The sequence below is a fragment of the Camelus ferus genome, chromosome 2, assembly GCF_009834535.1.
Source record: "Camelus ferus isolate YT-003-E chromosome 2, BCGSAC_Cfer_1.0, whole genome shotgun sequence".
Taxonomy (NCBI): Eukaryota; Metazoa; Chordata; class Mammalia; order Artiodactyla; family Camelidae; genus Camelus; species Camelus ferus.
This window is the reverse complement of record NC_045697.1, coordinates 78,764,313-78,782,309: the sequence shown is the minus strand read 5'-3', so window position 1 is coordinate 78,782,309 and position 17,997 is coordinate 78,764,313.

Here is a 17,997-nt window from a genome sequence, read left to right as displayed (position 1 = left end):
AAAAGAGAGAATTTGCCATTGAAATCATAGAGGAGAGCACAAGAATCCTGCTATGTTACTGTTGGAGTCTATGGATACTAGCTCCTTGTGCCCACAAAACTTCATTTTTGAAATTATTGTAAGTAATAATGATAATTTAGCCATAAGCCAAAATATCTGAACACCCTAATTTTTGCTATCTTAGAAACACTTAAATATATTTTTTAGTTTCAACTGAGTCTAAGCAGAGAGGTTTTTCCTGACAATAAGGTAATTTTCACTTTAAGAAATGCTGAAGTAAATTATGAGACTTGAAAGAAAAGCAAAACCCAAATTATTTTGGGAACATTAGTTTGTTAGTAAATGGAAATTATGTCACCACAGTTATTTCACAACTGTTCTTTAATAATTTTAGTAACTCCTATGTCAGAAAAATGTAAACCCCTCCTGTAGAGACTGAAATTTGTTTTTGCTAAATGTGCATTCACATCTATTAACTGTCTTAGGTAGTTTTGGAACTGGTGCTCAAGTCCTTTAGGGAAAAAAAAAGACATCCCACAGCACATTTTATCATCATAATAAATAGAATTAATACTGTTATGATTAGTATCATGATTATTTACTTATTTTTTGGCTTTAAATTTCATTAAGTAATACCATTGTCTTAGAAATGTATTACAGAGAGAAGAAAGCAAACACATGTCATTTGGCTGTCTCACCAGTGTCAAAGTTTCCTTTCATCCTGGGGGCAGGGTAGGGGGAAGGTCTGAGCGGAGACAGCAGTGTTAGGAGAATAAAGCTCTGTCTTTCTTTGAGGTGGGGGTATTATTTTATGAGTACAATTTCATATCTATCTTGTCATCTGTCACTAGACAGAAGAGATATAGGATGGTGGCAAACTCATGTTAAAAAGGCTGTCTTGGGACAACAAAGAGAAAAGTTAATGGACATGGATTTACAAATTATTAATGATTTTTCTTGTCATTTCTTGAAAATGAAAGCTATGCCCGCTGCCTCTCCCCAAACAGATTGCATTTTATTTCTCTGCAGTTTGTCCATCAGCCTTCACTCTGACAACATAATCCAGAACTAATCCAGAGCATTCAGTTTTCCTTGTTGGCTCTCAGGCAGCCTGCTTAGACAAATCCTGCTACCTGTCAGCCCTCCTGTGGGTGCCAGACCGACTGCCAGGTTAACCTCTGGGGAAGCAGGAAGACCTGCTGATTTAACCCCAACCTCCCTTCCTGTAATCCACAGTAAATGGGGGGGGGGGTGTGAACAGGCTAACTGTTTTAATCAGGCCTGGATCCCTCGAAATCTGTTTCATACACAGCTTAAAGAACTCAGGTTATGAATATCTCTACTGTAAAATCACATGGCAGTTTCCTCCAAAAAGTGGGCCTTAAAGAAACAGATGGATCAGATACACTGAAAGGTCTCAATCTTCTAAAGCAGCTCTATAAAAATACATACACCACATCCCTGAGCCACTTCATTCCTTGTAATTACTTACTAATTGTCAGAATGAGGTCAAAACTGATTTAGGGGCAAAAAGAAGGAAACACAACCATTTGGTTATTATAAAGACTCACACTTTGCCAATTTCTAATGTGCTTGCCGTAATTTACCTTCTCTTTATCCCGACCTCCCCATTGCATGTCTACGCACACACGTTAATTCTTGTTGCATGACAGTGAATTTGAATATTGTTTACAGATTGGTCTCAAATGATTCCAGTATGAGCAAATAACTAGACAAAGTTTTCAAATAAGTAAACATAAATTAATGTTGCATGGCATTTAAATGACTCATATTAAATTGATCAGGAATAAGAATGGAGCACATTGAAATAAAAAGCCTTTTAAAAATACTCACTTTTTATTCAAAAAGAGTAACAACACGCCACTTTCTCCTTGTTGGAATTCAAGGCACATCAGTCTATCTGCTCCTGCAGCATCAATAATCCACAGCAGGAAAAAACCTCCATGAACACGGCGTTCCAAGGCACACTTAACAGTTCCACTAAGTTAGCCTTCTGAGAAATGTAACAAAACTTGACTCAGCTCTTTCCGTATTAGGAAAATAAGGCATCCAGGTTAATAGGGAAAAGGGACAACTAGATCAGTCCCCAGGGAGAGAAGCCGACCTCTACCGCAAACGAGTGGTGGGAATCACTGGGATTCTAATGAGGGTCTTTACTTTTCCTCCATTTAATTGCAGGCTTTTCTTTAAGAGCAAGAAAGACAAGGTTTGCCCCCTCCTCCCTTATTTCCTCCCACATAGCAGAAGATGACAGATGAGGAAGGTTCATTATGCAAAACAAACACCCAGGGTATGGTTCAGTGAAGTGTGAGGGCACTTGTACACATGTAAACACACACATGCCACTCACGTGATGGTTTCTGACCCAACCAGTTTTTTCTTTTTTTTAATTTATGTGTAGTTGATTTGCAATGTTAGTTTCAGGGGTACAGCAAAGTGATTCAGTTATACATATACATACATATGTATTTTCTTTTCAGATTCTTTTCCATTATATATTATTACAAGAAATTGAATATAGTTCCCTGTGCTATACAGTAGGTCCTTGTTGTTTATCTATTTTATATATAGTAATGACCTAACTAGTTTTGAAATTAAAAATTTTCTTCCTATTCAATCAACATGATGATGGATGTCTTTTTGTATAAATAGTCGTACCTTAAAATTTATGCAGTAAAAATGAAATCAAGCATTTTGGTTTTTTGAATACTCAACAGGTTTTTAAATAAATCCTTTATTTTCTTTCCTACTTAACAGGTAATAAATGTATTTATTTGAAAATGAAGATTTAATTTATTTTCAAACTTTTTTTGGTTTGTTTTTGTTAGCATGCTTTTCATCTCTCTATTTGCATGATCCGTGCTCTTTCTTTCCTTTTACTCCTTTAAATTCCAATTTGTTTTATTGGTGGTGGTAAAGTTTACTAGGGTGTCAGACAGTAATTTATCACTAAACAGCTGACTTCTATAGTTAAGAAGAGAAAAGGGATTAATTGTCAAACAACACCATGTAAGATAAAGCTTGTTTTAAAGCAGAGCAATTCCTTTATATTCTGTTTGATAAGTAGTCAGTTATTAAGCTGAAACTTGGAAATAAAATTTGAAATCAGGAAGACAAATGAAATTGAAAAATGTGGCCACTGGAGTAAAAGTCTTCAAAATCTTACATAAGACTTTATTGATCACTATCAAAAATGTGTTTGAAGGACACCATTATTACAGGAGTGACTCTGAGTTCTGTGATAAGATGCACGGGGTCTATAATCTTAGGATTGTCGAAGGATGGTAATTGAGTCACTCACACAGAGCCAGAGGCCAAGTAATAAGGATTTGGGTAGAAGGAGGTGGGTGGACAGGGTGGGGTTAGAGGAAAGCCAGCTGATCTGGGATACAGCTCTGAGAGGAAGAGAAAGTGGCATAAGAGAGAAGATGGCGTGAACTTTTTGGGAGAAAAGGAGTCTATGTACATGAGTAGGGAAGAGAAGGGAAGTGTAGAACACAAAGAGAAAAAAGAGGCAAGAAAAGAGTCTGTGGCAAGAAATTTACACATGGATATACTACATATAGACATAAATAATCATAGAACTTTTAGAAAATAGTTTTAGTAAGGCAATCTTTGTGCCACATTTAAATCATGTAACAATATGTGTCATTAAGAATTTTAAAGACACATATCTTAACACATACATGTAAAGTACAAGAAAAAACCCTAAATAGTTATACCAAGGCACAGAGGTTAAGAGCATGAACTGTAGAGCTGGGCTGGCTAGGTTTAAAACTCAGCTCTGCCACCCACTAGCTGGGTAAGCAGGGAGGTGCTCATTTTCCATGTTTTACTGTCCTCTAAAATGGGAAATACCTATCCCATCCTGTTACTGTTCAGATTATTTGAAATAATGTATCTCTAGTGTTTAAGGTGGAGCCAGGCCTAGAGAATAAGCTTGATGCAGCGTTGTAATTACTCCAGAGTAAGGATGCACTTAAACCTCATTTAAATTTCCAGGGTTACAACTTTATAGTCAGGAATCATAGGTTGATATTTTGTTAATGAAAATACTGAGTTGTTTAAGGCTCATATTGGATGGTATGTTTAGAATCTTGATACCAGAATTTTATCCAGAGCTTTAGAGCTTTATAAAAGAGCTTTGATCCTTTGGGATACTGAGTAAATTGATTTAAAAACACTCATATACTACTTTGACCTGAGATTTTTCAGGGCTTAAATTGACCTACTTCTTGTTTGTATTTGACTTATTTACTCAGTGAAGAACACACTATTTTCAGAGCGGTTGTAAGAAAAGTGCCAGGATGCATCGTTAAAGCTATATATTAAATAGAAATCCAAAAAAAAAAAAAAAAAAAATCTATAGCCATGCTGAGAGACGCGGCTTCATGGGTTTCTATTTGGTTTTTATGGTATAAAGCAACTTCAGCTTGAGCAGTCATGCTGTTTAAAATACATTGACTGCTATACAATTGATCGATATGTTGTAAACAAATGCTAAAAATGTTAGGTCATTTTTGATCATCTTTCCTTTCCAAAGTACCAGCTGTAAGATGCTATCTGGTTATTGATCATGTTTCTTATCAGCTCTGCACATTATGGTATGTTTGTAGTTGGTACATAATCTAAACAATACTGGCGTAATTCATTGACCTTTGAAATCTAGGTCTAAATGGCAGTAAAACAAGAAGACTGATCACACTTAAAGAAGTCTTTAACTTGGTCTCACTGTCTGGTGAAATTTCAAATGATCACAACCCAGAAAGTAAACTAGATAGTACAATTTACCTGAGGGAAAAATGAATGTTCAAATTGATGGATGACAATAGAATTTGAGCTTTCAAATTTTTAAGTCAATTTTTTTTTCAGAAAAGAACTATATTCATTTATTAGAACTGATGTGAGATCACTCTCTGTCAGAATTTTGCCTCCTCTTTCAGCCAGAGATAATGGAATGACCCTAGAATGGTCTGAATAAAATGTGGCTGATTTCAATTTGGAATGAAATATCTCAAAATCCTAATTTTTTGAAGAATATTCTTTTGTATAGATGTATAGCAAATATTTAACCAGTCTCCTTTTGAAGGATAAGACTGTTTTCAAGTTTTCACTATTTTGACCATTCAGATGCATAATATCTTTGTATCATTTCACACTCATTTCCTTATGATACATTCTTAGGGGTGAAATGAATAGGTTAGCTAGTATCTATGTTTAAACTTTTATATATGTTACTATATGATCTTCTAAAAAGTGTAATATATTAATTCATACTTTAACTTCCTTTTTGCACATGGTTGTTAGCTTCTGTGTTCATTACACTAATTATTTTCATTCTTTTTTACTGTTTTCTAATCTGACAAAGAAAGAGATATATTACTTTAATTTGCACTTGTTTGACTATGAGAGTCAAATTTATTGGCCACTTTATTACTTTTCTGACTGCTCTATTTATTTGCTATTGCCCACTTTTCCAATGAGTTGTGAAACTTCTTCTTATTTATTTGTGAGAGCTTTTTATATAATAAATATATGTCCACTTCACTGACATGTAAATAAATACATTATATAAAAAAATTTAGATAGTACATACAGTTTCACTGTATATTGCAAGTATTTCCCCTGTCTATATTTCATTTGTTACTGTGTTTTTAATTCCTAGGTTTATTGTTTTGTGGCCAGAGAATATGCCCTGTAAAACTTCTGCTTTTTGGATTCTCTTCAGTTTCCCTTGTGACTTAATGTACAATTTTTTAAAATAAATATTTCATGAATACTTAGAAAAAAATATGTTCTCTGTTAGTTATAAATTGAATCCAATACATTAATCTTATGTTATTCAGATAGTCTATATTTTATTCCCTTTTTATTTACTTAATCAGAGAGAGATTGAGTGGTAAATTAAATCCTCCCACTACAATTATATATCTAAAAATCTCCAAAAGATTAAAACATTTCTAACAATATATACATTACACATCTTGATACTGTTAATTACTGAAAGTTTATGACTGTTATGCCTTTATTTAAGAGGGACTGGACTGCTTTTATTGTGAAATAACCCTCTTAAAGCAGATGTAATGTTTTTCTTAAAATGTTTTTCTTTTATTAATATTGTTTGCTAAGTCCTTGTTTAGGGATAAATCTTTTATTTGCTTAGTATTTCTGCATATATCTAAGTAAGGCAACATTTAAGTGGTTTGTAGGTGGCTCTCTTGGTCAGATTTTTGATGTGAGGATGAGAATAATGTTGAAAATTGCATTTGAAACTATCATGTTTTTGTGTGTTAGATAATATTACATAACATACTAGTATTATCTATTTCTTAAGGGATCAAATATTAGGAAGGTTATTTTGGTGTGAAACTATCTGAGGGCATAATCTCTGATATATTTGCAGTTTCTTTCACTTTACTTCTCTCCTTAGGTTCTCTACTTTATGGGTCAGCTTTGAAGTACATACATATTTTAAAGTTATATAAATCTTGAATTGGTTAGTACTGGAATAGAATACTGCCTGAAAAGATCTTTAAAATCTCATCTCTTTGTTGTTATGCATCTTTTCTCATTCTGATATTTGGTTATTTGTATATACTTTTTCTTATTTAATTTACCAGAAGTCTGTCTCTTTTATTGTTAATATATTAGTCTTAATTGCTCTAATGCTAATACCATTTTGGTTTACAATTCAGTATTCTGTCATTTTAAGTATTTTATTTCCTGATTAGGATCTCACACATTGTATTATGAATCCTGAAGTTGGCACTTACCAACTATGTGATTTTGCATAAGGTTCTTAAACTTTGTACAGAGCCAGAGTTTCCCATGTGCAAAATTCAAATTATGGTATCTACCTCAGTAAGTCAGAGTTAAAAGTAGAAACTATTATAAAGTGTTTATTAGAATGTTGGAGCAGGGTGGTTGCCCTAAAAGGAAGCTTCTGTTGGTATAATTAATATTATAAGAAATAATTATAATAGTTAAATGCTTGGTTCATTTATTTTTATTTCATAATGATTACCCTTAAGGCTATGCATTTGTCTTCATTAACTTTTGATTATGTCTCACAAGTCCCAATTTTATTGTTTCCTGAGTTGTTTACTATTAGCTTTTAACAATTATTATTTAACTCAAGAATGATTTAGATAGCTTTTAAAAAATTCCAAGAGGACTCTCTTTCACTTAAAATTTGTTACTAATTTTCCATTTTTGTTGTATTGTCAGATACGGATAATGGTGCTTATGCAGTTTCTAAAGTTGGGGATTTATTGAGATTTTCTTATGGCTCAGTATGTATATCTGTGTATACATATATGTAAATATATAAATATTTATGATATATACACATTATAATACTTTGAAGATGTCCAATGAATATTTGAAGAAAAATTAAATTTAGGCTCTGTAGGATACATATATTATGACCTTGTAATATTATCTATTTTTCTTTGCCCTTTTATATTATTTATGTGTTTGTTTTGTTACATATTTTAAAAGGAATGATAAAGTTTCCCACAAAAGCTGTTTATGACATTTCTTATTATATTTATGAAACTTTCCTTGCCTTACCTCAGAACAGTAAGTTTGCTTCATGTTAAGACAAACTTAGAATTAGGTTGTGATTTTTTTTGTACTGAGGTATAGTTGATTTACAATAATTGTTTTAGTTTAAGGTGTAGAGTGAAGTGGTTCAGTATGTATACAGATATGTGTGTTTTATATATACACATATATATTTCAGGTTATTTTTCCTTACTACAAGATATTGAGTATAATTCCCAGTGCTATACAGTAAATCCTTGTTGCTTATCTATTTTGTCTATAGTAGTTTGTATATATTACCCCTAGGGTAACCATAAGTTTATTTTCTATGTCTGTGAGTTTGTTTCTGTTTTGTATATAGATTCATTTGTATTATTTTTTATATCCCACATATAAGTGACATTATGTAGTATTTGTCTTTCCCTGACTTACTTCACTTAGTATGATATCCTCTCGGGTCCCAAATGGCAATGTTTTATTTTTATGGCTGAGTAGTATTCCATTGCATATATATATACACCACATCTTCTTAAACCAATTGTTTGTTGATGGACACTTGGGTTGTTTCCATGTCTTGGCTATTGTACATAGTCCTGCTATGAACATTTGTGTGCATTTATCTTTACATATTAGAGTTTTTATCTTTTCCAGATATATGCCCAGAAGTAGGATTTCCAGATCATATGGTAGCTCTATTTTTAGTTTTTAAGAAACCTCCATACTGTTTTCCATAATGGTTTTACCAATTTACATTCCCACCAACAATGTAGGAGGGTTCCCTTTCCTCTACACCCTTTCTAGCATTTATTATTTGTAGACTTTTTGATGATGACCATTCTGACTGGTGTGAGGTGATAGCTCATTGTTTCAATTTGCATTTCTCTAATAATTCATGATGCCGAGCATCTTTTCATGTGTTTGTTGTCCATCTGTATGTCTTCTTTGGAGAAATGTCTGTTTAGGTTTTTGTCCATTTTTTTGACTAGGTTGTTTGTTTGTTTATTTGATATTGAGTTGTATCAGCTGTTTGTATATTTTGGATATTAACCGCTTGTTGGTTGCATCATTTGCAAATATTTTCTCTCATTCTGTTGGTCTTTTTGTTTTGTTAATAGTTTCCTTTGTTGTGCATAAGTAAGTTGTGATTTTAAAAGGTAGATTTTATACTTAAAGAAACGTGTTGCACTTTTGACAACCTGTTTAGACTACTTGGACTTATCTCTCTTTATAACAGGGTACTTGATTCATTTTATTTTCAATTTCATGTCCCAATTAAAAATCTAGAAAAATTGGAAAATTTCATTTAATATCCTTTTGCATTAGATTTAAGTAGTGCTACAGACTTTTTTTCTTTTTCTGATATTCTATGAGAATTTGAGAGAGGCTGTGTCAGAGTAAATGAGAGACAAAAGTAAAACAAAACAAACAAAAAAGAAACTTGAAACAGAAGTGAATTTGTTTCTTTTTAAAACTGAAAACCATAACAAAACTCTCCACTAAGAGGTCCTTGTGGACCTAAGGAGAAAAGTGGAAAAGAATATTTTTGCAGCTGTGAAAATTAGTCTCCTTATTTTAATAAAATAGAGCTTTCTCCAAGTCAGTTCTGTTCATATCTTTTATGACCCACACAGAGGCCATACATTTATTTATTAATTATTAATTTATCAAATTATTTATTCATTCATTTAAAAGCATTCCTCTACAAGAAACAAGGTATTATGGGTCATGCACTTAGTGCTGTGGAGATATTTAAAGCATAATATGACAATGATTTTTGTACTTACTGAATTTGCAATATAGTGGAAGGCAACAGATGGTCACAAGTAAATAAGGTTATGGAGAAAATAAAACTTCATTTTGTCGCCTGTGCCCCCCAGTGATATTTTGATGATAATTTGATAAGGAGCCTCTAAAGTCCAGCTATCATCTGAGGCCCAGGCTAAAGAAGAGACAGCCATCTGCCTCGTAGAAGGACAGCTGGCCATTGCATTGACCACTCTGGTTGGCTGAGCACTTGCTGTTCAGGGAAAATGTAAGAAAATACGAATACCTGGGACAGACCAGCTGAGATAGGCACTTGAGGGAAACAGGGAATAGTTAATAGGGATTGAAAATGATTTTAAGATTGTTTGTTGAGGTTGTAGTGTAAAATACTTGTCCTACAAGTTATACATTTCTCTATGAAAATCTCTGTTTCTCATTAATTAATTATTCATTTGCAAATAAATTTGGGGGGAAATGTTAAAAAGAATAGTCTTGCATACAAGTTGGTGCAAGGTGGAAAGAGAAATGGTTCATAGATTTTGGAAACCAAAGAAGAAAAGGAAGACTGATGTTAGTGTAATAGCAAATCAGAATTTTTGATGTGGTGTAACTTAGCCATAAAATTATACCTCCCCCTATAGAAGTTTAGAAGAATGGAAAAATTATTCTCTGCAGTATAGTTAGAAGATCCAAGGAGACAGTGGCATTTGAAATGGGTTTTTTTGGAGAGTGGTGGGATCATTAGGGAGATATGAGGACATTTGCATGGGAAGAAGGAGGTGGGTAGATTTGAAAGACTAGACATCAGTTGTGTTCAGAGAATGGGGAGTATTTCAGTTTGTTCAGACCTTAAAGACATTGTAAGGGAGTTGTTAAAAAAAATGATGAATGTGCATAAATGAAAAGACTTAACATGTCCTAAATGTTACATTAATTATCAAACAATATAGTAATATGTTCCTTGGCAAGTTGCCAGACATGTTAAAGGTAATTCTTATGAAAACCTCAAGTCTGTGTTAATCAACAAAATGATTCTAAAATTTATCTAGGTTAGTAAACATATGAACATATATTCAGAAAAATGTAATGACAAAATAAAGATGAATAATTTAAGCATTTTAGTAGTGATGTTAAGACTAGGCAGATCAATGTAGTAGGATTCCTTGAAATGGCCTGAGTGGGTTAAAGAAACCATTGGAGTTGAATTGTGAAGGGAAGAATTATTTGATAGATAGTATTATCAAGATGTCCATTTTGAGAAAAAGATAACCTAAGCCCTAACATTTCATATCTTGTATAAAAAAAAAACCAGACCAAGTCAAAGTAAAGAATATAGAAACACTTAAAATGAATAGAATATAATAACTACCGAACTTTTATTTTGGGGAGAAAGACTGGCAAATTTTCAGAGCAACTGAAGTCATCACAGATTTGAATGTCTATGGTTGATGTAAATAGGATTGATACAGACAAATAGGGTGTAAATAAATAGGATTAAATCAATAGGAATTTGAAGGAAGGAGTGTCCGTTTTGGATTGAAGCAGTTGAGAAAACCATGTCAGGACCAGAATTGGTCCTTTGGGAAGGAGAGGATTTGTTTAGAATAGGGGGCATGGGCAGGAGGGTGAGGGTGTGTGAAGTGACCTGGAGCCGTGGAAGACATTTGCATGGCAGAGTGGTCCTGCTGGCCTCATGGGAACAGCCGAGAGGCCAGATTAAGGAAGAAGGCTTTGAGAATCAGTCTCAGGAGTGTGCACTGATGGTATGAAACCATTTAGAAGGTGTCATGGGAAATTAGGCAGGACGTAAAGATGGGGAGAAACTTGCTTCATTTTTGTTTTTAATTATTTTCTTTCTATTTGCATACATGATGTTTTGCCTTTTCAATATACATCACTGTAGAGGAAAAGCCAAAACTTTCTTTCCATGAAAATCTCTTTGTGATCCCTTGTTCTGAGTGGGGAAAGTGATATATACTCACAGTAGTTAAATCAACATTAGCTTCGAATGACAGGAGGTGAGCAAGCACTTGGCATAATTGTTTTGTGCGGGTCAGTACCGTCTATTTCTGATTGAATGCATTTTTTAAGTAATGATTCCAGCATTACACAAGATAAGGTTTGTCTTGCTACAGCTTGTAATTTCTAAAATAGCAAGACATTCTCAAGTGTAATGAAATACGGGGTAATACTTCTTGGTGTTTACTACTTTTGACGATTATAGGGCGCTATCTCATCTCCTTTACCTTTCATTGATAATTCTGGCTCTAGTTCTGAGAACTCAACTTGCTCACGACAGTTGTACCGCAACAAAATGGTGAGGGGTGGTGAAATCTTGGATCAATTTTTATAGGGAGATTTGCTAAGTTCTAGAAATGATCAGTAAGATGGTTAGTACAGAGAGCTATGTGTACAAATAAAATAGCTAAACCATTAATTTACATGTATCTTATCATTTAATCTTTAAAACAACCCACAGAGGTAAGTATTCATGTTACATATGCAGAAACTGAGGCTTATAGAGGTTAATTAACTTGCCAGGGGCACAGAACTGGTCAGTGGCAGAGCTAGTACTGGAAACCAGGCGTTGCAGCTCCATATCCTGGGCTCCTCACCACTGAGTTATGCCGCATCAGCCATTCTCTATGTGTTGAATCCTCCTTATTTGTCAAGATTCAGTTAAATCTCACCTTCTCTCTGAAGACTTTTCCAATCCCTCACCTGGATTTACTCACTATGCTCTTTAGGCGCTCAGTAAATTTTACTTGTACCTTGACTGTAACACATGTCATACCACAGTTTAATCCGTCTCATAGTTTTAAAACAAGGATTGTAAATTGCAGACTGAATTGAGCTGATGGACCATTTTGATTTACTGGCACAATGTTTTAAAAATAATTTGTTTTGATTGCCTCTGCAAGGGGCATGCACTCTACAGTTATTTAGAGTTTCTACCATTCCCTAATGTCTTACATTTAGCTAGTTCCTGAATCTGTATTTCCTGCCTGTCCTCTCAAAGGCTTTCACAGCCGAGCTCTGTGACTTGTGTTTTAGTTGACCCTCTGCCTATTCTTCCTTTCACTTCTCTGTCAGCCCTCCCTAAACCTTGCCAGTAGATTAAAACCCCTCTGAAGTCAAAACCTGTGTTTTATTCATCTGTTTATTTCCATCACCACACGCCACAGTGCCTGGTGTATCATGAACATTAAATAAAAGATAATTTTAAAAATGTCTTAGCCTGTTTATCTCAATACTTAGGATTATATAAAACTTCTGGTAAAAATAGAAATGCTCTAATTAAATGTTTCCATGAGATTTTTGAAAGGACATTACTACTATTAATCTTGACATACACTATTTTAAAATGGCTTAAATGACACTTGTAAATCATTCCTTTAGAACTGGCTTTTGTTTAAAAACACATAAACAAATTAAGGAAAACCTTTCCCTTCAGCAAAAATGTGTAAAATGTAGCCAAATGTCTAATAATAATCTCACCAAATAGCTGCTTGTGGAATATTATTTTTTTTCAAAGCACTTTATGAGTCTAGATACAGTCATAATGGTTGCAAGTCATCATTTCCTATCTGACAGCATATTATTTTCCAATCTATAGTAACATTCAACTCAGAAAAGAACCTATGCTAATACCACTTTCTTATCTGTAAATTAAAAATCAAGTCAAATCTTTTAAAAGAGCATGTGATAATTTTCACATTTTTTTTCTTTATTGGAGTCAAAGGCAACATTTTAAATTTGAAAGTTGTTAACATCACCCCAACTCCCTTGTTTTTATATGAGAGGCAAAAATCAGAAAAGGTTATAAGGTTAAATTGTGTATCATCATTTTTTTAGCCCTAGGATCAATATTTACATTTTAACAATAATTCTGTTCTGAAGTAAATGTACTTAGTAGATTAGGTTCATGATCCAGTTGTACTGAGGTAGTTAAACTAAATACTTTTTGAATGAGTTATTTTAAAAAATTATTATTTGGTTCAAATAATAATTTAGTTTTTGGAGAAAAACTGAAATTTTCTAAGATGATGAAGACAATACACTGAAATAGAGGAAATGGAAAATGTTATGCACTACAGTTGAAAATGGACAGTAGAGTTTAATCAGATCTTATCACATATGATGTAGAATCAAGAATTTTTTTGTGTGTTGCCTGATGACCATTTGCAGTTTCTGGTACTACTACCTTTACAGTTCTTAAAAGTGACCTCACTTTTGTGGTGATGTAGCAAAGGTTTTTAGTTCTAAAGGGAGGAATGCAAATTCTTGGACATACTCTTAACAGCTTGGGTTTAAATAAGATCGATTTCACTGCAGTTATTGATAGAAATGAATCATTTTTCTGTAAAATCTTGGGGCAGGCCTTTTAAAAAAATGAAATTAAAGCTGCACAGTGGTTGAATGATTGTCATGCATAGCTGGAAGCAGTAACCAACCACTTCGGCCTTTGAAATATACTGCTATTGGTGTTCATGTGGATAACATTTTAATATTATGCTGAAGCTTAATTATAAAGGATTATTAGCAGATCTTAAGAGGACTGCAATGAAATAGGGTCATGCAGAGTAGAATATTATTAGCTGTCTAATCTTCAAGTCATACCTTCTTCTTAGGTTGGCATCTCTCACAGGGATTTATAAGAGCTACTAGTTTTTTTCCCCTGATATTTTTAGCAAAAAGTCTGTCTCTGCAGCATTTCTTGTTTGAATTTTTTGTTTTCTGGTTATTTGGTTGGATGGATTGCTCCTAGTAGTGGTCTATGATCCTTTGAAGGTGAAGTTCATAATGTGATCCTTAAAAGCTACTTGTGGACTTACTGTATCAGCTAACAAGTATTGTTTGATAAAAGATGAACAAGATACAGGATGAGCACATCCCTATTTTATTTTTTTGGCAAAGATAAAGTGAAATAAATGAGTTTTTTAAAGCATCTTGGGATCCCCATTTAAACTCTTGCAGAATCTCACAGTAAAACTGCAATTAGGCAAAGAATCAGTGCTGCCTGTTATGCTTTTCAACAGATGATAGGAGTAGCCAGGCATAAGCAACTCTGTCTTTTATAATGTGGGATGCAACATTGTCTTAAAATAGTACTTATGTTGACTTTTGTCATGTTAACTGTGGGAACTTTGGGGGAAATACATTTAGGTACTTGAAGACTATAAGTTAAAAGATAAGGCCAGCTGATACTGTGAACCGTGTGCCTGAGAGGTAAATTGCATGGAGAAACTAAACATGACAGGCTTAGATAAAACACTTATTATGATTAATACCAGAAGTAGTAACAAGCTCGTTTCTTTCTGCAGCCCCAGGAAACCTCACTTTACCCTGATAATGTTTATGGCTCCAGCTCACTCACCCAATGCCCCATGCTTTCTTAATGTCAGGCAACTAATCTGTGAAACATCAGGACTTGAGGAATTCTCACTTCTCTGATTTTCATCCTTTCTTTAGAAGATTTACAAATCATTACTGTCAAACTCCCATATCAAGAGCTTAAAGGAGATAGGCCAGGGGCCCAATGTTCACTGAAACAAACCAATATTTAATATCATTTGTTTCTTTCAATATAGTTGGATGTCATATGCTATTGGTTCTTAGAGTGTGTACAGGAAGATAGTAAAGCGGTCTTACCTGAGCTATTGCCAAGAGGAACAAATGAGGTAGACTAGTCGAATAAATATTTGGAAACGTATTTTGGGCAAATATGAGAAGCAGCAAGAGATGTAAGCTCACAGCACAATTAACATCCACAGAAGGCAGACTCATCCGCTTTTATTTATCTCACACATAATGATATCTACATCCTCTCAGAACTCTAGAGTTCTGAAGTTGGGAGAATATGTTAAGGTCTTGTAATCTGACCCACTACAGTTCTACTGCATCCTTGATATTTTTACCTATAAGAAGGTCATTATCACTTGAGGAACCACCTTGGTTTTTCTAAACAACTTTATTCTTAACTAGTTGTAATTAGTGTTGACCCAATGTCTGTCACTTCATAACTTTGGCCTGCTAGTTCTAGTTTGAGTCTTGGCATTGTTCAGAAAAAGTAGAATTCTTCTTTGACAAGGCAATTCTTCAAAATCTATCACAATTTCTCTAAGGCTTGTGATGATCTTTGGACAACTTACTCCTTTAAGAACATGCACCATTGTTTTAGTATCCCACTTAAAATACAGCATTCAAAGTGCAGTGGAAACTGTACTTTACCTAATGAAGTCTAAATTGTACATTACAATGTGTAGTCATTTGTGTAGTCATTTCTTAGTTGATTTATATACAGTCAAGTAGAGAGACATCAAAGAAGCCCAAAGGCTTTTAAAAAAAAGCATATTTTAAGGTCTGCTGCTGCTAAAATAGGCCTCTATTTGAGTTATTGATTTAAAAAAATAATTCTATCTAGGATTTGAAAATTAATCTTTTTAGTATGGTCCAAATATTCCAAACTATTGTGGTCTTATTTAAAGTCTTCCCTCTAAGTTCATAAATTAACAGTCTTTGGTTTTAATTTTAATCTTTGTATAATCCAGTCAAGTATATATTATACTTCTTGGCACATAGCAGGCAGTCAATAAGCCACCTTATTGGTCGGTTTGTATCTTTAGCTTTTAGAAAAGTGCTGATACCTTAACACATGGTAAGCACTCAATAAATACTCGCTGAATAAATGATCAAACACATGAAAAAATGTAAAGTCATTAACATCTTAATGTGGGAATGGAAACTCACAAACAGTGTTACAGGTAGGAGGAGCTAAGCCCTGGAAAGTGGATATGTCCATGTGGGTGTGGTCTCTCCCATTTCCAGTGACTTGAAAGACGGCAGTACAGAGAGACGGCTAACATCAGAAACGTCAAAGAGCAATTGTTGGTGTTTTTCTGTTTCCTTTCGCTCAGTCGTGGCATAGAAGAGGTCTTAACTCTAAACTCTCTTCATGGTTTCCCCTGGCTCAGGAGTAGTAGGCGAATTCCCACTTAGCCGGCAGGGGATGGAAGTTCAGGGAGAGCTGGCAGACATTAGACTGCTTTATTTGGGTTTCACCAGCTTTCCATTTGTACCCTCTTGCTATTCCAGGATCCAGTCCAGGACACCACACTGCATTTAGTCATTATGTCTCTTTAGTCTCCTCTGATCTGTGACCATTTCTGTCTTTATTTTTCATAACCATGAGGAATACTGGTGAGGTAGTTTGTAGAATGTCTTTCAATGTGGATTTGTCTGATATTTTCTTCATGATTACACTGAGATTTTATTCTGTTTTAGTGTAAGCATTTTTCTATGTTTCTTGGCAATTTTATATATATTTGGTACCACCACTTTCCCCACACAGTGGGCCTGTGTCTTCCTCCCTATATATTTTTTCTTTTCTTATTTGCAGTATGTTAAGAAGAATCCAATCAATTAACCAACCAAAAAATAACAGCAAAACAGCATGCAACTCCGTACTCCCCCTTTCACAATTATTTTTTGTTCTTAACATTTCTCAGAAGACTCAGTTCTGTTTGGGTTTCAGCTACTTTGTTATTTGGTATTAAGAGTCTTGGATCATAAGCACCCCCTTCCAAATTATATACACAGTAACTCCTCTGCATGCAGACTGACTTCTTTAGCTGCCTCTAGTATAAAGTTACTTTCATGCCCATATATAGTTTTTGGACTTTTATCTTCCTTGGTCATGTATTGTTTTGGAATTTCTAGTTTTATCTACCTTTTAGTCAATGTAAGAATATCCATTTTAGATCAGAACAAATTATTTACTATAGCCAGCATTTCTTTTTTTTCCAGTTAGATGAGTTCTGAGGTGAGAATTCCTCTTTGCCAACTTTCTTGCCAATTTTATTTTGTTCTCTTGTTCTTCATTATACCCATTTCTTCATTCACCATGAAATGCTGCTGTGGGTATAGTATGTGCTAAGAGCTATCAGGATCCGAAGATGAATCAACCATATGTATATTACTCCTTAAACTTACCTTCTACAAAAGGAGATTAGATATATGCAAAAATAAATGTGATAAATTTAGCATGATGATTACTTTCATCACCAGTATATACAGAGCGTGGTAAAACTTGTAATGGATGTAGAGATAATTGAAAGTTGTGATGGAGGTCACATTTGAAGTTGCTTGGCTGTGAGGTGCTTAGACACAGAAGAAGGGAACTGCATTCCAGTTCAAATTAGCAGCAAAAGAATAATAGGAGAGTGAAACTGTGCCTTTTATTTAGAGAAGAGCAAATTGTTTATTTTGATTGAGTTGTTGAGTGAATAAAAAGATGCAAGAAAACAGTTTGCAAAGATATGTTGGGATCTGATGAAAGGTATGCCCTACTGCTTAGGCTAAGAATTTTGAGTTTTGTATTGATGATATTGGAGAAACACTGGAGATTTTGACCTAGGGAAATGCAGGTCACAATCAGAAGCAATAGTGGATTAGAAAATGGAGACTTTATAGAACTGGGAAAGAGTTGGCATGCTTTGGGGGAAGATAGAAGCCATGAGGCTTATGGTTTAGGTTAGGTTCTTTACGTTAGGTAGCAATGAGGTTCAGAAACAAAGACATGTTCTTGGGTTCTAGAATAAAGGATAGATTCAAAAGATCCAAGAGATTAAGAGGGGAGAGTTATCAACAAATATGCAGCCATTACAT